Genomic DNA, 27353 nt, shown 5'->3' with positions numbered 1-27353 from the left:
AGCAAAATATTTAAGACCATCAGTTGGCTTTTATGGGTTTTTTTAAACAACAAAGATAAAATTGTTTAACACATTGTAAACCGCCCTGAGTCCCTGGAGAAGGACAGCATATAAATCAAATTTTAAAAAAAAAAAATTATGTCGGTCAGAATGGTGTTTTATTGACAGAAGCAAAGCTTGAGAAAAGGATGTTTTAAAAAAAATCTGCCCAAATTACACAGCTGAAAACTGTCAGAGGACACAATAATCCTGCCTAGTTTTGGTTTTGTGGTTGAAAAGAATTTTAATGCACTTTACTCACACTGTAAAAGGACACATGGAGAATGTTTAATTGGCTCAGAAAGCAACTTTTGTTTTTGTTCTGATGTTCCAGTTTCTGCTGCTCCAATGACTTTAAAAAGTTGAATTTATTAAACTAGATTGTTATAATCATACAGTACAGTGATTAACAAACACAAAATAAAACATCGGATAAAAACAAAATATTAAGAAACAGCAAACAAAAAGAGTAGAAAATGCATATTTCACACTACATAGTTTTATACACAGACACTTGTAATCATAAATATTACATTTTAATATCCATAAACAATATTCTATCTAAATCTATTAGAATTCTTTCTTGATAGAAGTAAAAAAGAAGGGCATATGTTAATAAACCAGTATTTAATTACAGAATTCATGACAATGTTCATTTTTCAGCCTATCCTATTTCCCGCATTTTTAATACAATGATTCAAAGAAAGATATGCTTTAGTTTTCCAGAGTGTATACTATAACTATATCCAGGCCCAGAATCAAACTGGGATTTATATCTTTATAGTAATTGCACAATGTTGTATCTCTTGGTAAAATGGACAATAAAGCTACATTAGCATTAATTATTAAAGACAGGAGTACAGATTATTCAAACACTTTCAGCCAAATAAGAAACTCAGTGGGCATTATTACAACAAGATATATATATATTGGTTATGGTTAAGAACTCTTCAACACTATCTAGAAGAAACTTAATTAATATAATGCAATTTTAAGGGAATGTGGAACAGTATTACTAATTATTTACTTTAATAGTCAGTTCCTGATAATTTGTTTAAATTTTATATCATGTAAGGTTCCAAGTTGATTAATTAATTAATTAATTAATATTCTTCCCATCTTTTAAAAATATTTTAAAGAGAGGTTGAAACCATTCTTCAAATATTGTAAATGTTCTTGACTTGAACAATAATTGCATTTATTTCATGTGGAACTAAGTTGGAACTTTTGACCAATTCTTTTACCACCTATGTTCAGTGGAACTAGATTGTCCATCAATGATCTTTAATCCTCTCAAATCCTTTTTCTTTCTATTCCTTGACCTTTATTTATTTAAACCTGATCAAAGAATGGGAGAAGAATCAAAAGAGTTTTAAAAATCTTTTTTCAGTATTTTTAAATTTCTAAGCTAAGTTTAAATTGTGATAGTATTTATTTCTCAATATTATGGAGGAATAGTATTTCCCTAACATCTAGCTCTAACTTCTACCCACTGAACACCTTTTTAGTTACCAATAAGTTAATTGTTTAATTGGAAAAGGTTCAAATGATGTTTTAGGTTTGATATACCTAAGCTTTTATCATATTTTATTTATACCACCAGTATACAGACTGCTTGTTACTAATATTTATGTGTGCTTGTATACATACTCATATACATGCCTCAGCAGGTGGCAGCATATGGCTGACATCATTTATGCTTAGAAAAAGTTGGGTCAGATTGAAATTTACTATCAGGGAAAGTTGGATTTAATGGAAGACTACTACCAGAGAATCACAGGGCTAGAGGCTAGTAGAAAGGAAATCAGAAAAAAATACCCAGAAGGGGGAAAAAAGGATAACCTGGGTTCATGTTGCCAAGGTATTTGCATATATAGATGTATTTATGGTACATCAGGAGTTGAGCTCAATTCAATGGACATTTTATTGTTTATTGACTCTTCCACAGTAATACTCATTTACGGATGTCAAAGTCAGATCTTACCCAGGAATGTGTGACCTTCTGCTACCGCTGGAGGGTATAGTGTGATTGGTTAATATATGTCAGCCTTTCCTAACCTAACATCCCTTAAGTTTGGACTTGCATGTCCCAGGAAATATCTGTTTGCTTCTGTTGCTACTACTTTGCAAAGTATCAGGTTGGGCTGCCATACATCACTTTTGCCAAAACTGTGACCTTCATAAATAGGTTATTTAATCACAGAATATAAGTGGCTCTCTCTCCTACAGTAAAGGAGCCTTTTGTTTTACTCACAATAAAAGAGTTTGCCTAGGAAGTTGATTGATTGGAAAATGAACTGCAACAGTAAAAAGCAATCATGATTTTTGTTTTGCACATTTGGCAAATGCCTGTAGATAGCAGTTTAAATTGAACACTGTAATAATACTAAAATAAATTAATATGTTGCAGGTCACAAAACTCATTTTACTGAAAGAACAATGATTTTGAGGCTCGGTTAGTAAAGTATAATATACTATTGTAGCAACTAATAGTTGCAATTCTATATACATTTATCTAATATAAATATTTAAGTACAATTTATTAATTTCTAATACATTTATATAATTATTATTTTTAACCCACTGTATTTTGTAAAAATGAGTTCTATATTTTATTTCACTTGCCCATACAAAATCTATACCTATAGGCAGTCTGCTGTTAGGTGGCAAATGTAATCAAATCTTCAATCCATAGAGTGAATGGAGCCATATATTTATATTTCTAAAGTTGGAGTGTCAGTCTTTTAGCCATAGTAAGGGCACAGACATTCCATTTATGCTGTCCAGTTATCAAATGTATAAAAAGAATGGAAAGTAGAAAATTGACAGATAACAGATAAATGGCTAATAATAATAACTCTACTGTGCATTTTTCTGTTAGCCCTAATATTCTGCATTTTGTATATTGTTTTTCCATGAGAAGATCCATGGAATTTGACAGTGATCACAGCTTTGGGTCTTTTTCCACATACAGTATTCTTGTGTCATGGTTTGTTCAGTTTTTATTTAGTATACAGTATATTCAATATGTTGAACACAATATGTATGTTGTGGTTTAGTTAATATAGCATAGTTAAGCAAACTACAGCACTGAGCTGCATGTACCAAATTATTATTGAAGTTTAACCACTTCTTATAGAGGATGGTTCTTGTGCATCATAGTTAATGTCCAGTCCAATTACAATTTTCAATCAGTCATAATAATATCTGTAATTTCAGTAGACAAATCAGTCAATAGATACATAAACCATATTTACATACCATTCAAAAGAGACATTAAAAAATCTAAAAAAAAACCAAAAAGAGCAGAACACATCCTCTCCAGAATCTATACTCAGTTAAAAAGAATTACCTGTGTTTCCTTGAAAATAAGACCCTGTCTTATATTTTTTTGAACCCTGAAATAAGCATTTGGCCTTATTGCCATGCACTCAAAAGCCCGATTGGGCTTATTATCAGAGGATGTCTTATTCTGGGGAAAACAGGTTAATATTAGACAAACTAGCAAGCAGGCAGAAAACAATACCCAAATCAAGAAACTCTTAAGGAGAAAAAACATACCCTTACCAACACTGACAGGGCAAGCTATTGTATATAAAGAGGGAGAAATCCCACACTCAGTAGCACTGATGATGTTACCTACTCAGGTAATGAAATGTCTACAAGCAAACAAGCAACAAACAATCAGAGAGAACTAAGAACTTCATACTCTGTAATTTGCACAGTAAATTATAAAATCAAATGAACATGTCCTGCAATTCACTTAAAGAAACTTTATGGAGTAAACTGTGCTTTTCGATTTGCTTTGACAAGCAAACCAAGTATCACAAGCATGTCACTTGATATCTTTTAATCTGAAAGATGTTTTCTTTGCATAAAAATGAATAATTGCTACATAATTACTTATATTTCCTATGCATATAGTGTTGTGTCTACATGCAAATTGTCACTGGCTGAGGAATCTGGTCAAGCAATTATCCCTGAAGAAATATTACAATTGCTCTGTGCAGCTACTTAATTAAAATATTGCATTATGCCTTTTTAATCTGCAGCTTCTTAGTTTACATTTATTTCATGCTATTGCTAAAATGGGATCATTTTAACCTTTAATGGCTGATATTACTAACTACTGCTTTTCAAAAGTTGGTTCTTAGACTAATGTGTGAAAAGAAATAAATATCATGATTCTGGATAGATAAGGATGGGGTGAAACAACCAGTGACTGTATTTGAACAACAGATTTAGTCTCTACGGTATTGTTCACTATCGTTTCTTACCTGTACACCTCCATAATAATTGCACTGACTAAGGCAACTTCAGTGAAAGAAATAACACCAGAAGTCAAGCTCAACTTGAAGGGCCCGCCCACTGTGGCTCTGTTCATACAACAAAAAGCCAAAAAGAACAAAATAATTATAATAATAATAAAAATGGGATTAAAAATGTTGTAAATAAATAAATTCATGCTTAGTGCACTCTATGAACCCAAGTATAGAAAGTGACTTTTCATTAAGAAACTATTAGCCTAATCCAGGAAGGAGAGATCCTAGCCATTTTGAGCGACCAATGGTTATTTCTGCAAAGACCAGTTTTTCCTGCCTTCCTGGAGGAACTAGGAAAATTCTGCAGGTGTTTTGCTACTATTCTCGGATCCCTCCCTGTAATTACATCACACAGAGAGAATGTAAGCCTTGTAATTAAATTAATAATAAAGGAAAGTGGTATAAATAGAAGGGATCTGTTGTCCAGATTTTTTGCCGCCCACCTTGGGTGCTCTTGCTCCACAAAGGCCCACCTTTCTGTAAATGGCAGGTCGCCACTGGGCCCAATTCCATAGATAGATAAAGAAATCCCAGCACATGTATTCCCTCAATGTAAGGGGCATCCATAAGTGCACTAGTGTGCCTACTGTCCCTGTCCTACTGTCCCTTTTTGCTCGTATCATTTTCGTGTATTCAAACTATGTTTATACTTTTATCTATTATCTTATATATGCTTGACAAATAAATAAATAAATAAATCCTACTGCATTGGAAGAATTGCTATCTTCACCTGACATCTTGATAGGAAATTGTGGTCTGGCAAACATCCTGATAAAAACTGGGACAAAAGTTCTATTAAATAATGAACTTGCACTGAGATATACTTAATAACAATAAAGATGGAAAATTAAGTTGGAAGAACTTCTTTGATTTTGTAAAATAATTTGATTTATAAGATTGTACATGAGAGATCACCTGCTAATCTTAATCCCAAATATTATTCTGAAAGTCTAAAGCAGTTGCAGTATTTAGTTTGAAGGAAGGGAATGTTGGTAGTTCTTGATTTACAACCAATCGTTTAGTGACTGAAGTTACAATGTTGAAAAAGTGACTTTTGACCATTTTTCACAAGACTGTTGCAGCATCCCGATGGTCACTGGGGATGATGGCTGTAGTGTCTCAGGGTCATGTGATCATAAGGTTGCAAGCAAACATGACCCTGGGACACTACAGCAAAGTAAATGGGGAAGTCAGATTCATTTAACAACCATGTGACTAACAACAACTGCAGTGATTCACTTAACAACTGTGGCAAGAAAGGTCATAAAATGGGAAAATCTCACCTAATAAATATCTTGCTTAACAACAGAAATTTTAGGCTTGGTTGTAGTCATAAGTCAAGGTCTACTAGTACTGTAGAGGACTTTACCTCTAAATATCTATTTACTTGCTAATCATATCTAAAACACCAATTCTTTTATGGTATGTGGGACATGCGTACATATGTATTTTTGTTCATCAAACATGAGAACAAAACCAGCTTGAACTCTTTTCACTTTTGTACTTCAGATGACTCATGGTGCTTAAACATCAAAAAAAAAAAAAAAAAAGACAAAATGCATATTTAAAATTCAGAAGAAAATTTCATTGAGTTTAAGACAACCTAATTTTCTAACTTGAAAAAAGTTAATTTTGTTTCTAGTCTATTTTCCTACTGCCTTACAAAATGTTCCAATTTGTTCTTAGTGAAATTCACTTCAATAAATGAAGTGATGAATGTATCTTTTCTTTTATGTACATGAGAGCGTATGCACCAAGACAAATTCCTTGTGTGTCCAATCACACTTGGCCAATAAAATATTCTATTCTATTCTATTCTATTCTATTCTATAAATTGATATCGTCCTTGGGAATAAGAACCATTTTTTAAGCGCTGACATCCCACTGATACTTTTTTTTTAAATCGGTCTGAGCTCTTTGTCATAGTGCTCAGAATGGCAAAAAAGAAAAAAGAACCTAAGCATAGAGAATTTTCAAATATAGAATCAAACTCCGTGCACCTGAGTTATTACTGTACGGAACAGCAATCCTGACCCACAATCAAAAAATACAAATTAAATATTGAGTAAGAATACAGGCTAATCAGAGAGACAAAGAAAACAAATTGCCTGCGCTCTGAAAAAGGGTGTGAGGCAGGAAAGAAAGGGGGAGAAAAATCCTTAGTCACTGTAGTCAATTAAATCAGTACAGATTTAATTACAGGACACGCAAAACGAAATCCTTTCACTTGGTGATCCCGGTGCTGCCAAATCCCCCCTTTGGAATTTGACTAAAATATCCTGCCCCCCTTTTTTTTGTAATTAGGGAAATTCTCATAACAATAAAGTTCTGAAATCGCATGTTTTTGTTACACGCCTCATTTCTTGGGGTGAGACGGGGCGTCTGTGTACGCAGAGGAAGCGGAACAATAGAGCCAACGAAACCCGTACCGTGGACTGGTTTCTGACTAACTCTTTAGGATTGCGCAAGTCTAGTTCTAATTCTCGGGGAAAAGCGCCGCCGAATTTCTCGGGGGCCGATTGCAGAGCAACCATTCGGAGCGTTGCACGGTAAAAGTGTTAGCAAAAGTATTTCAAATCCCGGATCGGAGAAGAAGAGGAAATAGAAATAAGTAAGTAAGGGAAACATGTTGGAGCCTGACTCTTCCCCGTGGAATGGAATGTTTCCCTTTTTGAGAAGATTCTTCAGCGCGCTGGAATGGAAGGAGGGAAAGGAAAAAAAAAAAAAAACCGGGCTTCTATCTTTTTAGCGGAAGCGTCCTTCTCTTTACGATTTTAAAAGTTCTTTGCACATTTCTCCTGTCATTTTTTTTTTCTATTTTCCTTTTTTGTCTTTTTTTTTAAAAAAAAAAAAACCCAAAAAAAATCTACAATGGAGTTTCCTATTGGATAGCCTAGGATCCCTGATTGATGCCCGCCTCCCATTGGATCTGTGCGGGAGCTGACATCACTTCGGGAAAGAGGGGCTGGGCAGGACGCTCGGTGTGTCACCGCCCGCCTGCTCTGCCTTTGGCTGGGTGCAACTTCCATTTTAGGTGTTGGAACTGAGCAAGGGGGGGGGCTTTGGGGGTGGGGGGAGCAGCGAAAGATCCCGCAGGAAAAAAAAAAAAAAAGAGAGAGAGAGAGAAGGAGGGAGGGAGGGAGAAGGAGGAGGAGGGAAGCTTCAACGAAATCGTTACTGCTTTCCTCCGTCTTTTGTCCGTGAGATTTTAAAGCTCTGGCTGATAAAGAGATTTTATCCTTTTAAGATCCCTTAGCGCTTTGTTAGGAGACCGCACGCTTATCTTCTTTTTCTCCTCCTCCTCCTCCTCCTCCTCCTCCTCCTTTGCATTTGCAGAAGGACAACGAGAGGCACCTAGTCCGGGAGACTGTGCGAAGTTGTCAACTCGGATGATTAGGAAAGACCTAGCGGAACAGTTGGGATCGTGGCACTCCAAAAGGAAAAGAAAAGTGCTTTCCTTCCTCTCCGTCGCCCTCGTCCCGATTTTGCTTTAAAACCTTTCAAGGGGTGGCGGTGAAGCAAACTTGCTTCCCGAAGCAGCCGCGGAAGGGGGACCGCCAGATTCCACGGAGAGAGCAAACGCGAGGGGGGAAAAAGCCCAAGGTAAGGCGATTTGCTAATAATTGCATCTCGGGTGCCTCTCTCCGCCGCCCGCCCGGACGCCCCTCTCGCGCCTGACTTCTGATTGGGCACGGAAGATCTCCCCCCCCCATCCCTTATTTCGGGGTCGATTCTCTTCGTTGCCCACCCGGGTGACCCCTCCCCCCCTCTCTTTCCGTGGGGAGGGGGGCGCGGCGGCCGAGGGGGAGGGAGCCAAGGAGTTCCCGGGAAGCGGATCGACTCGGATCTTCGGAGATCTTGCTGGAAAAAAAAGAAGGGAGCGAAGGAAAGAGGCGAGAGGGCAAAGATTGCATCGGCGGCGCCGTCCTGCAGCGAAGGGCACAGGGCGGGGTGGATCCCGTTTCGCTTCTCCCAGGTGCCTTCGGGTGGGTCGGGGGGCTCTCCTGCTTTTCGGAACTGCTTTCCTGCTTCAAAGTAAGCTCCGTAACGAACCAGCAAAACTTTTCTCCTGGGTGGAAGCATAATAAATTCCTCTTGAAAGAGTGGGGGTGGGAGGGGAGTGGGCCTACCATCCGGCATTGGGAGGTAAAGGGGGGGGGTTTGGTGTTGTAAAGATTTGGATCTGCCTCGGGTTGTCGTCTTAAAGCAACGTTACTGGTGTGCGGGGGGGGGAGGGGTTATTAAAGGCGTTGTGCTTCTGTTTAAAACTCTGGAGAAGTTTTCCTGAGTTTGTGAATCTTGCAAATGCGCAAAGTCCCTAGGGGAGTTCTTAAGTGCCCATTTTACTCCAATTAAGTTAGACAAAGCTTTTAAAAAATGGAATGTCTTGCAAAATAACCAATGCAGGGTTGTAGTGAGGTTCCCCCCCCCTGTTGGTAGTCCTGAATTCTGCGCAGGTGGGTCTCCTACAGTTGAAAGCACCAAAACCTTTGCTATCTGAATTGAAGTTAGTTATGAGTAATTTAACTGCATTTCCTCCTACCTGTCCCATTTTGCCCTCCCCTGCCTATTATGCTCCCCAAACTTACTTTTCCACGAGTCTCATTTTTAAAAATGTGAATTCCTTGGGGCAGAGGCCAGATTTTGGTGACTGCTAATTGTCATGTAGATTCACAGGGTGTGGCTATCATTTTCTATTAAAAGCTGCTAAAGAAAGGTGGTTTGGGGTCCTGTGGAAATCCGGCTACTAAAGGAAGATGTTAACAATAGTGTAAACCCTTTTTGTAGCACATTATACCCTACACAAATAGCATATTCAAAAGAGGACAGAGTTAAAATTTGGCCATTGAAGAAGAGGTAGCATTCCCCTATTGCCTGTTCTTGCTATTGCATTTTTGCCATTTTGCTGTTTCTCTCCATGTCCTGATAATTCTGTGGAATTACACTAGAAACCTTGCATAGCCACCAAATCCCTAAGAAAGAGCCTTTTCTCTGAGAAAGCAGAACACAAAGGCACTTCAAAAAACAGGGGAGGAGCTTTCTTCCTTTGGGTTTAAACCAACACAGTGGCTTGTGGGTTTAGTAGTTGCAAAACAGGATAATTTATCTGAAACCCTGAAAATCTTGGTTTTCTCCCAGTGTAAACACATGCATGTAAAAGAAAATCATATTCTCTCCCAGCACAAAGGAAGCATCAGATTGGCTAGTACCTAGGCAACTTTCCCTCTGATTCCCTTGAGATCTATTGCTAAAACATTATACATTAATGATATGGGGCAGTAGTTTAGGGTTCAAGCCAGCCAGGTTCAAGTACCTATTTGTCCTCTACTTTTTTAATATGGTTCTGCCACTTAGATTACAATTCGCTGGAGAACTGAGCAGTGGTGAGAAACCCCTGATACTTTGGTCCAGAATTTCAAACTCTAGAAAATAAAGTACTTGAGTTTGGTACATGTTTTCCTGAGGCAAAGAAGACTGATTCTAAACAAACTTCTGTATTTCTAGTGATGGCATTTTTGTGCCAGAAAGGAACTACTGGTATGTCTGAGAGAAGAGTTAAAGCTTCATTTTATCTAAACAGGGAACCTGCAAGAAATCATTAATAAGGTGACTTTTTTCATGCCTAAATTGTCTCATATTTCTGGTAAACCTTATGATATGGGAACTCTACATACAGTGTTAAAGAATGCAGCAGTTAAGTATTGTACATGTGAATATCTAAAATGTACGAGAGCTTTTCAGGAAGCATAGTTCAGCTACCTATCTGAATGCTGAATTGCTGACTTACGTTATGGGGTGGGGCAGTTTACCTCCATTTTAAAGAGCCTTTGCTTCTTTAAGGGCAGCAGTAAATTCATGGTAGAGAAGCTGTTGTTCTGTATATTTTAAAAAATATTGAGCCAAGTTTGACAAAATGATGACAAACTGCTTATTCTTTTTATATGCATCAAATTGCACATTGAGGAAAAAAACCTCAGCTACACAAATGCTGTGTGCCACGCTTCAGAGTCAGTATGTTTGGGTTGGAAAACCAGTGAGCTAAAGTGTAAAGCTGTGTATTTATCACTTTTATATGTGGAACTGGGAAGTAAATCAAACTCTTTTTTAGTGCATATGGATCCTCTGGGAGTCAAGTTTAGAAGCACACCCTGCAAACTTTGGCTAGTTTTACTTCCAGTTAACTTTTTAACACTCTAGGTCAGGGGTGTCAAACTGGCGTCACGCGGGCTGGAATACGTCACATGCAGGTCACACCCACCCCAGTTCCATGAAGGGAAAAAACGTCACGATATGTCATGTGACAGTAACGTGACGTGGCGTGTTTGACATCCGTGCTCTAGGTTAAAACCACTTCATTTCCCACATGAATTAAAGTATAATCAGAACAGGTGCTGATATGACTAATTGAAAGGTCAGATCTGTTTAATAAATTGTGACATTCGTAGCAGGAGCAATAGAGAAACACACTGGCTTGGATTGACAAATAGGTAAAATTAAGTGAATGGATTATGATTCTGTAATGTGAACTCAGTAAACTAAGTTGCTTCTTATCATACTATAAAGTTTTATAAATTGATGAAGTGGCTTCCACATAGCTCAAAACAGTGGGCTGAATCTAGGCTTAGTCATATGTAAAATAGATTGGATGAAATCAGTAAGGCTTAATGTAGTCATAACTAACTTAATTACACAAGTTGCAGTAATTGAAATTGTTGGCTATACTTCTAAGAACAATGAGAATTGATGTGTCTGGAGGGTGCCAAGCTGGAGAAGGTGAATTTAACACAAGTTGCCTGAAATGGGAGACCATGTTTTGCTAGAAGCTTAGGTAAAAGAGGTGAAATAACAGGGGTTGGGTTTTTGCAGGTGTTTTAGGTAATGAATATAGTATGGCATTATAAGAAATGGAACACTATGTTGGTTATTTTCACCAACATTTTTCAAAATGGGAATTTAAATTATTTTTGTTTAGGAATGTGTGTGATGAAACTAAAAACCTGGAGCAGAATATAATATGACTGGGGTTATTGGGGTTGCCTCTGTTAGGAGTGTCAACATTTCAAACCACTGATGACTTATATAATACATTCATTCTTGAAACATAATTTAGGATCTGCTGAAATATTGGTCAATCAAGGGACTTCTGATTTATTCTGAGTACAGTATATAGACAGGGAGGGGGACAGACTTACTCATTACTATCCTCTGAGTCATTGAAGGGAGGACTAAGGTTGACTTTGTAAAGAAATACAAACTATGGTGACTTTCCCTTGTAGTATAGGTTCCTATTTCATGGCCTTTATGCAACCACAAGAACTGAAGAAAGAGAAAGTAGACAAGAGAAGTCAGAAAGTACTGATAAAGAAGATTAAGATTCTTCTGAGTGATGGAAAAGAGAACATCCATGCATTCACATAATCCTGAATTCACAGTTCCTGAAGCGTGCTTTGGAAAAAGAGGACAATCATTCAAGTTAATCAGTAGTTAATCTGCACTTGACTTGGATTTTGGAAGGTTTTGAAATGGGGGTGGAAATGTGCCTCTGTTTAATATAGGACTTCCAACATGGATTAATCAATGTATCTTTGCTTTCATTTCTAGTTATTAGTTATTCAGGGATATCAGGGAAGTAAAAACGGCTAGAATAATTCTTGAGAGAATTCTTCTTGTTACCACCTCTCAAATGGAGATAAGCAAGCTGGTGCTTTCCAGATATTTTGGGCTACAACTGCCATGTTCATCTACCTATTTAGATACTAAGTGAAGGTTATGGGGATTTCAGTGCACACTAAAATAGTGGGCATTTTCCATGCTTTACACATGGTAAATATATGAAAAGCATTGTTAGAATTGTGAAGGCTGTCTTGTCCAAAGTGACTTTGTCATAATTGAATGAAGAACTGCCAGTGGTATTCTTTGCCATTGGAAAGGCCTCTCTCCTAACAGCAGCCTCTCCTGCTTTTGTGGCTACATAAGAGCAAGTCCTGGGACACACCCTTCTGCTGCTCTTCAACTGAGAGTTTCTGCCAGCACCCACAATTCCAAACAAAGCCAAATGTAAAAATGAGGCTCGCCAAACAACTTCATACAGTTTAATACAGTTTTTGTATCCTCTTCAAGCAAAAAAAATAATAATAATCCACATAACTTCTTTCCACTCTTTTATTAAATATCCTGTGTGAATAGCTGAAGGTTAGGCCCCTATGATCAACTGGCTGAAAAGTTATTCCACCTTTTTAGATTGAAAGTTGATCTGCATGTAAAACTGTAATGTGTGAGTGAAACCCATCTTTAAAGCCTATTAGCATCTTAAAGAAATGCTAATATTGCATGGGACTGACAATAGCAACTCCTTTTCAAATGGAGAAAATGTACCTCACAGCCTAGGGACAATGGTGGCAGAAAAAAACAGTAGCACCAATTTCTGAGAAAATCAACTCAACTTTTCCCAAGAAAAAGATACAAAGTAATGGAGACCAGATTTGTCATTACTTCAGCGAATGCTAAACATGGATTTCTCTCTTCGCTCCCCAAATTTTTTCTCCTCCTCCTGGTTAAAATTGCTCAAGTCAAACTTGTCTCACCATCTAGCAGAGAGCCTCTCTGATAGCATACATGCCTTTCTCTTCTTTTTGGAATAACACACGCATACTTCTGAACGTGTTATTGCATGTACTGTTTCTGCCACAGCCTTGCTTATGAATCAAGCAGGCTGGTTTTTTTCTTGGTGAGGGAGAAGCCTGCAATACTTGCTTCTTTTTGGCTTAAATATCTCTCTAAAACCACTCCCTCAGTGGAGACTGAAAAGGAATGATTTGGATAGTCTTTCTGTTCATTTGATTGTTCCCTTTTTCTCTTCCATAAATTATTGCTTAATTATGTCGTACTTGAGTGGTCATCTCAGTCACTGACAAATGGGATGTCATCCCACTTCTGTCAGTATTCTGAATTGAGCAATAAGTCTGTGAGAAAATGTTTCCTGACTAATTCACAACTCTTTTTACTCTGGATGTGGGATAGCTGATTTGTCATAATGACAGCAGCATTGAGGTAGCAATTTTAGGTTTCACATTTTATTTTACAACCAGAGCTGGTAGAGGAAGGATGAGGTTGGTATGCTATAAATGCTTAATAATTGGGAATGCTGGTAGAGTTAGGCTTTCATTTGGTTTTCTTCAGATATATTGGGACTATACTTTTCTTCGTTTTCAGCAAACATGCTAGAACCATGCTGTCCAAATCTAGCAGGTAGCTAGAATGTATCAGTTTGGAGAAAATCCTGCATAAGGGGATGGTGGGAATGGGAGGATGTTTTGACTGCCTAACTGCGATGTGTCTTTTAGGGCTTAATCTGAATTTTTCTTTTATCCCTCATCTCAAAATACTGGCAATCTGGATACTCTGTTTTCCACAAATCTAGGCAGAGGACTGCAGAAGGAGAATTCTGGAACTGCTTGCATCCTGGAGCTAAGATTGTTCACCACCTCTGTGCAAGATTGCATGATTGTGTATTTAGTGCCGTGATAAAATGTGGTGCGGTCTTAAATTTTTGAGAATGGGGGCAGTGGGGACTGAGATGTGCTGTGTTCTGGAGATGACAGCCTTCTTGTGTTTTCAGTGAAAGGGTATGTGTAAGAGGGAACATGAAAAAACAGAAGCCCAAGCCTGTGAGTGAGATTTGTGGGGAGTTGGACAGAGGGTGGAATTGTTAAAAGATACCATCTAAAAGAAGAAGAATGGATTACATTCCTTGACTTCATCCTTTCTCTGTTCGGGCAAACCAAAATCTAGCATCCAGTCGGAAATTTGTCTTCTCTTTCCTGCAAGTTTCTAAACACAATATCATTTCCTGTCTGACCAGGAAATGCTTGCTTCCTTCCTTTCTGCATGAACAACAAAGAATTTAAAAAGCTGTTTGGATTATAATATTTCCTTCTCCCAGCCAAATGAGAAAGAGTCTATGGAACCATTTAGTTTAGGCTGCTGTTGTAAAGGTGCAGCTGCATCTCATCTTGCATTGTATAGCTCTTTGTAAAACCTTTTCTTAAAAGCTGGGTTGTTATTTGGGTGTGGCTTTTAAGCAGGTATGGATGTTTGGATTGTAAAATGTGCTTCCTGGATGAGAAAAATGGAGAAGAGAACTTACGTGATCTGTTATTGCATTAACACAATGAATTTTATAGTATCTGATACAATGTTATTGTCGCTGGTTGACATTTTCTGGACCATTGGATATTGTTCCTTTCTAGTTCTCTTGTTAAACCAGTTTGAGAGGAATCTTAAAACATATGGTGCATGAAACAGTTTGAAGCAAAGGATAAAATATGGATAAATAGCACATAGATATTTCTAAGTATTTAATGCATTACTTTCATGTTTCCTGCAAACAGGGAGACATTCTATTTTTGTGGATAATATTGTGTCCATAGAAGGAATTCCTCAGTTTCACTTTTGCTGTATTGAGTATCTCCCTAAAACTTCCTAACTTCCTAACATTCGTTCCAGTGCTGACACTAACATTTAGTTTCGTAATATTTATTAATTTATTTTTATTTGGTGAATTGCAATTTGAATTACTTCATCTGCTAGGCAGGAAGTATGCCTAAATCACGCCTCTGATTTAAATTATAGTAGCTGGATTTCTTTAAATTAGACTTCTTAAGAATAAAATTGGGGGCTATTTCCTGGGCAGTTTATTGTAAACATTTGAGAAGAAATTCTAATCATGGATTTAAACTCTTTTTGAGGAGTTAAAGAGCTCTAGTTAAAGTAAGGTGAGGATTAACTGCTTAAATTTAAAGGGAGAAGTGTTTGTTAAATATTAGAAATACTTATCTTTTACCTGCTCAGAAAAAAAAAAAAGCTGGTGTGAGAAATGAATATCTCCATTCTGGAATACCATATGTGGCCAGTCAGCCACTTTGAACGTTTGTGAGTTTCATGCTTTTCGCCTTCCCTTTCTAAATACACAAAAGAAGAATCAGATGGGGATGTATGCTGTGTGAGCTCTTGCCGATGAACTGAATTGTATCTACTTTAAAGTTCTGAGCGCCTGAGGAGGAAGTAGCCTGGAACCTCACCCATAGCAGCTCAGCAGTCAGGCAATGCTTGATCTTGTTCTAGTGCAAGTCTTTTGGTATACCTCACACAATAGACTTGTAGCACTTGTTGTTCCAGACTGTGTGATGCCATTCCTGTTTGCCGGAAGAACATACCAAGTTGTTTGTAGAGTTTGTGCTCTTCTTTGATCTTGTATACAGAGAGGAAGAGGAGGTCTGGACCATATAGTGATGACATCGAGACTTTGGACTCTGGCATCATGTTAGGAGCGTGATGAATGGAGAATTGAATGCCATGCTATTCTGATTTACTGGAGAAACAACTTTTTGGTGGTACATATTTGGACCAAGTGGTGGGGGCTGTAACTCAATGGTAGAACTGTTACTATAGAGGCTGTCAGATTCAATCTTGAACCTTTCCAGCTCAGTTAAAAGGATTGCATAGCTTCAGCAGATAAGATACTGTCTCCTGTCAGGTAAAGTAAAAATATTGGGCAAGTAGCCAAATAATTGAAGGCATAAAGGTGTGTCTCACAATACCCCTTGGGATATAAGACTAGGACAATTTTAGACAGCAACTTTGCTTTAGGAAATTTCAAGTCATAAACAATATGCTTTTGGGCTTACATCTTGTGTTTAAATATATTTATTAAAATTATCGGTATCTATATTTTAAAAACAAGTTGTTATTAACACAAATATCTTCTGTGTACTGTTGTGGAATATAATATTGAGTTGTATTTAGAAGTCAATATTCTGCTTTTGGATAGGGCTCTGTCTAAAGTTTCAACACTAATTTTGCAAGATAGAGATTTTCAGAGAACAGACAAGTAACAGTGAAGTTATTTTGGAAGGATTTTTGAAGAACAGTTAAAAAGAAGCCTGGGTACATTGGAAATTTCCTACTCTCCTTTTATGGTTTCTGAACTTTTATTTTATACTATTTTATATTTTACTTATGACATAACCCCCTCCCTCCTCCCATTAAGTTACAAGCATTGCCTGTGCTTATACTCAAATGCTATCATGAACATATGTTTAGGAATTAAGAATACTGATAATGCCAGTTTTTGTATTTAACACAGGTAGTAATTCAGAGTGATCTATCTTATGCTATTGCTAAGAGTCAAAAGCAACTTGATGGTGCATAATAATGCAGAAGGTACAAAATAATGCCTGTTGGTAAAAGTTGTATGGATTTTGTTGGTGGCTACAAAAGTTAATACTATACATGCATAGTTGGAGGTACTTTAAATTCCAAGAGGAGAGCCATACATACTTTGCCATTTCAACTCTGTTTTGCTCCAGTTAGGTTCCGCCCTTATTTATTTACTTGTTTGTTTATTAATTAGATTTGTGTGGCACTCATGTTGTCTAGAGGCAACTCTGGATAGCTTACAAACATGCTTTAAACATCAATTACAATCTTTTCAAAAAGTACATGTCAAGTGAGAGGAGAGCTTCACTCTTGTGACTGTAGGTAGAGTAAAAGTTTACTTACTGAACGAAGTTTGAACATAGTAACTATCCTGAGTAATCATATTTATTCTAAAGTCCAATGTATATACATTCTAAATAGTTTATTAGCTGTTATGTAGATGTATCATCTCTCCAAAGTTGCTTGGGTGGGTAACCCTAAATATTTAGTAAATAAACATTTTATCAATTTTCAGAGATTCATGGTTCAGGTAGTCAGAATCTAGAGAAATGGATTACTGGACTTCAGAGATTATAAATTGATTCTTTCTGACTTCATGGGTGATTTCTTTGTATCATAAGATGTTCAGTGGCCTTAAGTTTTGAGTCACACTAGATGTGACTAAGGTGAAGATTGAAGTGAAGTTTAAAGACAAAGCGGGGAAATTTGTTTTATTACCCAGCAGACTTCAGGTCTTCAAAATCTACTTGGCTATACTAGAACTAGAGAATCACCAAATACCTGATGCAGGACAGTTAAGAGAACAATATTTTTCTAAATTCTTGTACAGGGGCCTGAACTGTAATTGGTCCTAGAACTCATAATAAACGCAAATCACATAATTTGCTCCTTTCCTCTTAATATTTTGTCACTTAAGTATATTTAGAGAACAGAAAGTCATTGTCTGGCTGATATTTTATGGAATTAGGAATTAGGAATCATTATTGTAAATCTAATTCTTATCCTTTCATAGTTTTAAACTAGACAGAACAAAATTATGTGCTTGTTGTCTTTTCTTCTACATGTTTCCTCAACAAGAATAGAATACGGTTGTGCAGGATTTTGAGTTCAGTCTCCAAAAGGCGCTTCAGAATATGAACAGAAACCATCTTTAAAGTAGCCTCATTTTTCCTGGATTCATATGGCAGGTGCAGAGGGCTGTTGCACACTCTTGAGAAAAGATGCAGGTGCTTTAAGGAGCTTCTGGCAGGAGTAACATTGGCTCTCTGAAGTACTTTTTTCTTAATCTTTTTCCTCAGGCGTTGCACAGCCTTGGAAATAAATGTCAGCAGGGTTGTTGGCCGTAGAAAGGATTCCTAGTGACTGCTTCTAGTAATCTGAATCCAGACCAGGCTGTGACTATCCTGGTGAGAGCTGCAAAGGACTTGAAATCTGTCTTGCTGATAGACATGCCACATTTGTATTTACAGTAAGGCTATAATGGAAAAGTAGCTAACTCCTTTTGAGCAAGGAGAATGAAGAGAAGCATGCTGAAATGCATCAACTATCTTTGTATGATAAGGGAATGAATTGATGCCCTTCAAAAGCGTCCATATGAACTTCACAAAATGTTGGAGGTTTATCACTTGAGAATGTATACTATTGATGGGTTTTTATCCTCCTTTGTTCATCTAGCACAGAATTCCTGTTGCAACGTTGCTGTAGCAAAATGGCTACAAAGCAACTTCTCCATTCCCTTTTCTGCTCCTGTTTCCTCCCTGGCCTGCATCCTTGACACAAACCTCCCCTTTGAGCCCCGGTTGTTGGTGGGGTTACAAGGGTTGTTTTTCCTCTAATAAGATAAGGAGTTCTGCAGGATAAAGTGGGAGCTCTGCCTGCTGATTGGTGCTCAGGCTGCCCTGGAATGCTCTGGCCCATTTCCCAGAATCCAGCACTCTGTGTTTGTTTGTTTCTGAGCTTGAGATCTAGTGCTACTGTGACAGGAAATGGGTAGGCAAGAGGGGGAGAGAGAAGGGAGACGTCTGTATATGCGCGTGTGCAATCTCTTTGTCCCCTGACTTCAGCTGCAAATTCCCACCGAGAAAAGAGTGACCTTTGTGTTGTGAAAGGATTTGCAAATTGTGCAGATCCCTGAGTTTAGAGATTTGGCACATGAATCCAGGTGTCTTGCCCCGTGATCCATGTAAGGATCCTGATCTCTCCTGAGGACACAAAAAGCTGAGCGCAATGTATTTCCCCCCCCCCCTGTAGTTGTGTAAACTTGGAAAGCTTGTGGTGCTCTGCAGGGTATGTAGGATATTTCATTGGTAGCAAAATTTGTATGCGCGTTTGATAGAGGCGCCTTCTATTGAACTTACAGAGATACTAACAAAAGTGTAACCTAAATGGTGGTCAAAGACTGCTCACTATGCATGCATCTTTCTCATGGGCCTGTTGTGTGATGTTCCACAGATGACAGGTAGATACAGAAATAACAAAATAATCATGGATTAGTGAGGATGCTCTTAAGTCCCCGTTACTTTCCTTGGCAGGTGGGCATATTTACAAGGAAAGCCTTTTTAAAAGAATCTGCTGTTTTTATTCTCCCAGAATGTTAAGGATCTAACTTGGAGTTTAGAAATATTTACATTAATAAAGATCACACTAGAGTTGGCATCTTGCTTTGCAGCATAGCTTTCCGTTAAATATTTTCTTAATTAAATCTATTTTTTTAAAAAAAAAAAATCCGGTGGGTGTGCATCCTGCAGCGCCCAGGGGAAGAGTCTTCCAATGCATTAGTGCCCTTGAGCTCCCAACTGAGTTAGAGGAATTCTGTCCCCAGTCAAGCATAATTGTCTTGATGACAAGTGTAGTGCTTGATTGCAAACTATTAGTGGGCATTTTTCAAAGCTAGTGTTTCATGCTAATAAAATACTGCTGTCTTTAGATGGAAGAAAAAGAGAGAGAGAGATGTTTGATGTCAGATGCCCTTTTGTCATTACATTTTTCTTGCACTATTCAGGCTCCTCGAAGACAATCTTTTGTTTTTTTTTTTCATTTCTTTGTTTAATGGTTGAAGCAAATTAACTGCCTTTTAAGATGGATGTCTTTCTGTTGCTCTTGTAGTTCAAGTTTATCAGATCATATTACTCCATTTTGAAAACAGTATACCAGAGTTATCTGTTGGGTATACAAGCTTTCCTTGTTTTAAAATCTCGCCTAAAGCAAATTTGTATAAAGCGAGACACTAAAACAGTGGAAAAACGGTGGTTGCAGGATATTGGTGTCAGATTTTGTAATCCAAATGCATTGACAAATGTGCTCATAAATGTTTAGACTCTTATTCATAAGCCCCCCTAACTCAGATGGGTTTTTTCTTTGTTTCATGTTACACTGTATATATACAGTGAAAACACTTCATCTTTTCTATAGCCGGATTTGTAATGCGCATGATTATCATGGCAGACAAAGAGGTGGAATGCATCAATGCCTTATGAATTTTATTCTTTGTTATGCTGTGGCCAGTATGTTGCCCAAGCTTAAAAGCTTGTCTTGCGGTTGAGGATCTTCAGTCAGCTTTGGTGCAATGTAACTTGGCCAACTGTGTTTCTAGGGTTAAAGCAGTCCTTTTCCTGTTCATTTTGGATAAAGGAATGGATAGCTTTGATTGTATCAAAAGCCACCATTGATGGTAGTTTTGGCCCCTTAATAACAACAGTTGCAGATATTCAGTAAGTAGAAGACAGGATGCACAACTAGAACAACCACACAACACAGAGGTGAATGCATAAATGAGGGCGGAAAGAGGTTCTGTTCGGAAAATGTTTGGTCTAGTGGTGAAGGAGATGGCCTGGAAGCCAGGAGACTGTGAGCTCTAGTTTTACCTTAGGCCTAAAAGCCAGGTAAGTGACTTTGGGCCAGTCATTCTCTCTCATCCCAACTCACCTCACAGGATTGTTGTTGTGGGGAAAATAGGAGGAGGAAGGTGTATTAGTTATGTTCACCACCTTGAGTTATTTATAAAAATAATAAATATGGGATATAAATAAATACATAAAGCAGTTTTGGTGAAGAGAAATCTTGGTATGTGTTCTGACCTAGGCTTCCGGAGACAGTAAAAAGCACACAATTAGTCCCAAAAACTCTCTTTTTATTTCAACAGCTGTGAATTCTGTTCATTCACAGCCCGTAATGAGTCACAAATAGTTTGTAAAGAGTCCGACAGAAGTCTGACCCAGTCCTTCAGGATAAGGCTGATAAGCACCCACCTTTATCTCCCTTGACATGCTGCCAAAGACCTAATTGGCAATTAGCTTTGCAAGGCCACATGGAGCACAGAGTCAAAATGGGGCTTCAGAATTTAAACCGACCAGAACAAACGAAGTTGCTTCCTGCAAAGGCTCACGTGCCTTTGCTCCTCTTTTATGTCTTATGGGAGGGGCCAATCATCTCCGAGCCCTACTCCTGAATCGTCCCTTTTGTCTTAACTGTTCTTGCCTTCCGGCAGTTCTGTGCATGCGTGCACTGGTGAAGAGAAGTCTTGGTAGGCTCCCCCTGTTCCTCTGCCTCGCTGATATCCGACTCTGGAGACTCCAGAGGCAGCACGTATCTCCCAGATGGCCCTTTCTCTGCCTACGATGCAGAGTCCTCGTCCGAGCCTTCCCCAGACTACAGGTCTGGTCCATGTTCCTCCCCAACCTCCTCACTGTTCAACTCTGCTGCCAGCTCCGCAGGCTTTGTGCGGACCACAACAGTATGTTTGCAGACCTTGGTCATAAGTTAACTATGCTGGCATCTGTCAAATGATTGTAATTTTTCCCCCCTCATAAAGCAGATTCTTAGAGAAATAAATTCTTTAAGTGAGTGAAAGCAGTATGCAAAACATGCGGAGCGGGTAGACTCTTGGCCATCTGAATCTGTAGTCTTATCCTTACTTTGTTCACTTAGCCCTCACTTTGTCTGTATTTGGGCCCCAAGAATGAGAGAGGATGGCCGTCTTTGGGCTTACATAACTGAACTGAAGTCTCCTAGCAGGGCAGCCTTCGCACACACACACACACACACACACAGAGAGAGAGAGAGAGAGAGAGAGACTCTCCTTTGATTGCTCTGAAGGACAGCTGCCCTGCAGCCAGATTACTGGCATACCAGTGGAACAATCCTTTCCCTCTGCTTGGTTGGTTTCCGTGTGTGTGTGTGTGTGTGTGTGTGTGTGTGTGTGTGTGTGTGTGTACGTGCCACAACCCCTCCCCCTCCTGACTCCTGCTGCTCCCTTCCTGAAAGGCTGGGGCCTAAGTTCCTGGGTGGGGCTCCTATTGCTCTGGCTTTCGCTGTGGGCCTCGCCTTGCCTCGCCTTGGGAGAGTGCTGCTGTTCTGTTCGGACCATCCCTAAAGCTGTTTTGCCACTGACCGTGCACATTTTTCTGAGTTAAATGGTAACTGAATTCCCAGCAGGACATGGGCTACTGCTAGCTAGCTGCCTAAATACTCCCAGACAGGGAGGTGTGTCCCTTAAAGCTGCCATTAGATTTTAGCTTTGCATCCATGCTGACCTCAGAAGTACTAAGAAAAGCTTTCCTTAGTAGTTTTCGCTAGGACCCAAAAAAAAGAGGTAATTATGGGATTGTGTTGAACTATCTTTGGGACTCGCTGAGGACTTGATTGCGTTGATCTTTGTGCTTCCCTGCCCTTTGATCTCATGTCTCCCGTGTCCATTTTAGCTTTTTCTTTCCCCAGCCTCAGAGATCCCGGTTTTGTATCAACAGCTGCTTGAATTTTCCCATATATGGCAAGGTGGGCTTTTCATTGGTATAGAGTCATAGGTCTCTCTAGTAACATGCAAGAATTCTTCCTGGTCGGCATGTAATTTTCATCCCTTAAGGGTGCAGGATAGCTGTGTATAGGTTAGGGAGACAGGTGAGTCTCTTGAAGAGATCAGATTAACTAGTTAAACCAGTCTTGTGTGTGTGACACAGGTTAGGGCAAAGCTTTACTTTTCTGCCTTGGGCCAGTTTTAGTCAGTGGGGAACACACCCTACATGCAGCCTAGGTTTTTTGCTGAAGTCTCTCTGTCTACCAAGATTTTTTTTTATTTTTAAGTTGTTGGAAGGGACTATGGCTGCCTGTAAGGATCTGTGGTCTCCTTATCATTATTGCATGGATAGGAGCTTGCTTGTATAGGGAGTGGCAGTGTTCAAAGTCCAAACAAAATTGCAAACAAAGCTATCGTATCAGTTCTTTTTTCCTTTTTCTCATCTTCCTGCCAAGTAAAGGCGGAAATCAACGTGGGTCCTTGGAAATAAAGCTCAGGATGAGAAACAGGTGAACAGAGCCTACCCTGCTCACTGAAATGGTTGGAAAAAGTTCAGTTTAGTGCTTTGAAAACTCAAATCTTCAGTCTTGTTGAATATTGTATTTCAAATAGGAGTAGAGATGCGTTCTGGCCTGCAGACTGCTTGTGAAACTAAACCAAAGTTGCTATTATTTGTAACCAGTATCTCAAGTTAAGCAACTCTAAAATATACAATAAACACACACACACACACACACACACACATTTTACACCAGAATAATATTCTGAAGTATGAAAAATATTAATTAGGTATAGGGGGACTCCACATCGTCTCATACAACTTTGACTTATGTTAATTAAGAGTGTATTATGATTACTGCCAGCTGCCAGCTGTAGGTACAGTCACAGTGCTGAATCATAGTTGATTATACCACAGAAAGTTGGTTTGCAGTGTACTACAGTAAAGTTAACCTGGTTAACATGACTTAAAGTGATGTATTATTTATACTTGTATCTTCTTCACTTGGACTTTCTAAACGACTGATTTAAGATGCTTTCCATCCCTCTGTATACCTGGTTACAGAATACAACACAGCCTCACCACATCCAAGTTGTGTTTTACCTAGATGTGCCACTCCACATTGTAATATTGAATCTTGGCTCTTCTAGATGGTCTTTGCAATTTAGTAGAAACATGGTAGAAAATGTCCAGCAGTCAATTAAACGGGATTAATGATCTAACAAAGACTTCTGCTCCATTTTCTCTCTGTGATTCTGTGAAGTGAGAAGAAGATGCAGGCTGAAAGACCAAAGTGCTAACAGGAGTGGTTCTTCTAGGATGTTTGGCTCATCAGAAAAAACGGACAACTCACAAAGCTATAAAGACAATTTCAGTATGTGGCAATGAACCCAGGAAATGAATTTCTAGTTTGCTTATCTATAAAAAACATGTGACCATATAAAAGTGTTGTATTTTATTATTCTCAATGAATGTATTTTATTCTCCTTACGTACACTGAGAGCATATACACCAAAGACAAATTCCTTATGTTTCCAATCACACTTGGCCAAAAATTCTATTCTATTCTATTAAAAAAAAAAAAAAAGCTATTATTTTATGAAAAAAATACAAATAAGCCCCGTGGAGTGCATAATTGAAACTATAAAGAGAAAATGATGGCTAATATGACCAGTAGTGCTTGTTAAATGAGTTTACATAGTCACGATATCCCTGGCAGGTTTCCCCCCCTGCCCCCCCAGAAAAGGAACCATAGTTTAATGATCTACTTTGCATGAAGAAATTCTGTCTGCTGACAAACTTCCTCCAAGGTACATTCATATGATTTGGGAGGGGGGGGGGAGAATTGCTGCTATTATTAATCAGAAATCTTTGGCAGTCCAACCACCTAAAACTCTGACTTATCTTCAGTTGTCAGACTCTGAGAATTGAGATGAAAGCTGAAATATTTCTCGTGTAAACAAATTTTTACTTTGTACAGCTCAAGATGGTAGACATAATGCTTCCTGGTCTTATTTTCCTCATGACACCACCATGACAGAGGAAATCGTCTGAGAGAAAATGACTGGCTGAAAATCACAGTCACCTAGAAATCCCTATCTCCTATTTTCTAGTCCAGCTCCTTAACACTACACCAAACAGGCAACTCAATTTTGAACATGAGTGATTTTTTTTTTTTTTACTTCTGTGAAGAAATTGAGAAAAGCATCATTGAGGTCTGAAAACAGGAGGGAAGGTTCTTTCTTTTAATCTACGCGGTGCTTGGAAACTGATACTGAAAATATAATAGCCTCATTCTTAGGGCTGGAGTAAGTAAATATTGGTTAATATTTTGCTTCCTGGTTTGGCAGAGTCCAGGAATCCGAGTGATTGTTCATTGGAAACAGGGAAAGAATTTAAATTTTCTAGCTTAATGTCTGTAATGTAGTTTTAATTCGTATATGCTGTAAAAATTATCTCTTCCAATTCCAATTCCCGCAAGTAGGTACAGGTCCCAAGTAATCCTTGAAGGCTTAATGTAGTTGCCATATAAAGCTCACAGGTGGTTGCACTTGCTTGCCAGATATTGACATCAGTCTCCATAATGAGGCTGCATTAACATCCGTTCAAGTTTTATTACTAGAAGAAATTGCAGGGAGAATCATCGGCAACCTCAGACTTTGATGGCTAAAAGTGAAGAAGCCTCTAGGAATCTCTTAATGGGTAAAAGAAGAAAGTGCAAAAGCTGGTTTGCTGCTCAATATTGGTTTTTTTAAAAAAAAAAAGGTTGACATCAATTATTATTATTATTAATTCAATTTGTATGCCGCCTCTCTCCGAAGACTCAGGGCGGCTCACAATGCATTTAAAATCATTATAAAAAACATTTAAGAATTAAAAACATTAAAACTCATTCACACCATTCATGGCCGGATCTCGCCGGATCGCAAGAGCGAGATCAATGGCCTCAGGCCTGCCGGAAAAGCCAGGTCTTCACCGCTTTCAGAAGGCCAATAGGGTGGGGATGGTCTGGACCTCTCTGGTTCCAGAGAGCTGGGGTAACCACAGAGAAGGTAGGCCCGCCAGCCGGCATTGTTTAGCTGACAGGACCCGGAGGAGACCAACTCTGGGGGATCTTACCGGTCATTGGGAGTTATGCGGTAGAAGGCGGTCTCGAAGATAGCCTGGCCCTGAGCCATGTAGGGCTTTAAAGGTAATAACCTTTAATCAATGGACAGTGCCAATTGAATGCAGATGATTTTTCTAGACTAAAATTCGTAAGAGTGATAACAGTAGCCACAAAATAAACAGACATCTGGTACCTGGAAAAAAACACTTCTGGATGAAATAGAAACGTGCAGAAACATCTCATCAGCCCTGCTTGAGCAGGGGGTTGGACTAGAAGACCTCTAAGGTCTCTTCCAGCTCTGGTTCTGACTGATACGTATTGTCAAAGCCATGGTTTTTCTCAAAGTATGGGAATGAAAGATGGAGATCAGAAAGGCCGAATGAAGAAAAAAAGTATGTCTGTGTCAGTTGTGGTGCATGAGAAAATTGTGGAGAATACTGCAAGGACAAGTAATTTGATTGTAGTTGAACTAAAACAAAGCTGTTTGAAAGAAGCTGTAATAATGAAGCTAAGGCATAAATGTTTGGAGCATGTACAATTTAGGAACCCTGGTGATGCAGCGGTTAGAATGCAGCACTGCAGGAAGCTCTCCCCACAGCTGGAGTTCGATCCTGACCAATTCAAGGTTGACTCAGACTTCCATCCTTCTGAGGTCGGTAAAATGAGGACCCAGATTGTTGGGGGCACTATGCAAAACATTGTAAACCATCCAGAGAGTGCTGTAGAGCACTATGAGATGGTATATAAGTCTATACGCCATTGCTATTGCTAATACAAAAGCAAATGTCTTTGAAGAAAACGGATGTTTGGAAAATGTCTATGGATGTTTGGAAAAACAGGCTAGATACTGACGACATAAGCATGAGCTCAAAGAAACAGTGACTGATAATCCCCGTGAAATTATGTCCTTGTTAATTCAGAGTCAAAACAGCTGAATAGTAGCAACTGTCTTTCATGATATGAGGTATAATAAGAGGCTTCATGATAGCTAATTCAGTAAATATTGAGACATGGGTCCACTTAAGAAAGATGTCTGAGGAATATTTCAGATGTTGTTCTGTCCTCATCTTGGTTTACATATACTTCATTCATTTGCCTATGTGAAGGGAGTGCTTTGAAGGTGGTGTCTTAACTTTTTGGGTAGGTTTAATCCATGGGCGTAAACAATTATGAACGATGGCCCTCTTTATCAGATGTATGGAGGGGTATCATTTAGTCTCTTGGTTTGAAAAGATGCTATTATTTTGATTTTAAATAGATTAGAATGTGATAGTTTAGCTTAATGATCTGTGGTAGCAGTTGAAGTCTTATATGCTCCTTGAATGTTACAGAGTCAAAAAATATAAACAAAAATATTTGAGCAAACTGGAAAACTGAATTTATGATTGACACAGGAGCATGAAAGAATAGTGAACTTATTAATAATTAGCCCTTGAATCTTTGAAGTTGCAATAGAAAGGATGTTATAACTTATGATTGTCCTAAATTATTAATGGTGTATTTGATGTGAAACTTCTTCCTACAGGGAATGCTTGTTTTTTTGGCATCATTTAGACAGTAGTTGGATGCCTAGCTTAGATATTTATGACAAGCGGTAGGGCATTGTGGGGGGAAAATGCCTCTTGAAAGCAGATTTGTTCGTCCTTTTGAAGTTATTAGCTTCGAGTTGCTGTTAGATCAGCCCATTTCAACTCGTTCAATGACCAAGATTCCAGTAACTTTAAGATTTCTCAAAGTGCATCTTGCTTATTCTCAGCTTTGTACCACAAAAGTGAAAATGTTGCCCTCTGATTTTAGTAGTTTGGAAATTGGATCCTGGGGATTTATAACCTTAGAAACAGTGTTATTAATTGATAGAAGTCATGAATATACAAG

The 27353-nt window shown here is 38.6% G+C and overlaps 1 protein-coding gene across 50 annotated transcripts in view; it reads left to right on the top strand.

Moving 5' to 3' along the window:
• Positions 1-6745: 6745 nt before the first annotated feature.
• The window catches only part of CTNND1 (catenin delta 1), a 69949-nt gene continuing 49341 nt past the window's right edge, over positions 6746-27353 (top strand). For 7 of the 50 annotated variants that reach the window (XM_087881563.1, XM_087881558.1, XM_087881555.1 and 4 more), the window contains exons 1-2: positions 7310-7395; positions 7698-7964. The gene's annotated coding sequence lies outside the window, so the exon portion shown is untranslated. The other 43 variants (XM_087881550.1, XM_087881539.1, XM_087881529.1 and 40 more) reach the window with 21 other exon arrangements.

This window comes from Pantherophis guttatus, chromosome 1 (genome assembly GCF_059756535.1).
Source record: "Pantherophis guttatus breed Tessera chromosome 1, ASM5975653v1, whole genome shotgun sequence".
Classification (NCBI taxonomy): domain Eukaryota; kingdom Metazoa; phylum Chordata; class Lepidosauria; order Squamata; family Colubridae; genus Pantherophis; species Pantherophis guttatus.
The sequence above is the reverse complement of the archived record's forward strand: the minus strand, read 5'-3'. Positions and strand labels throughout refer to the sequence as shown.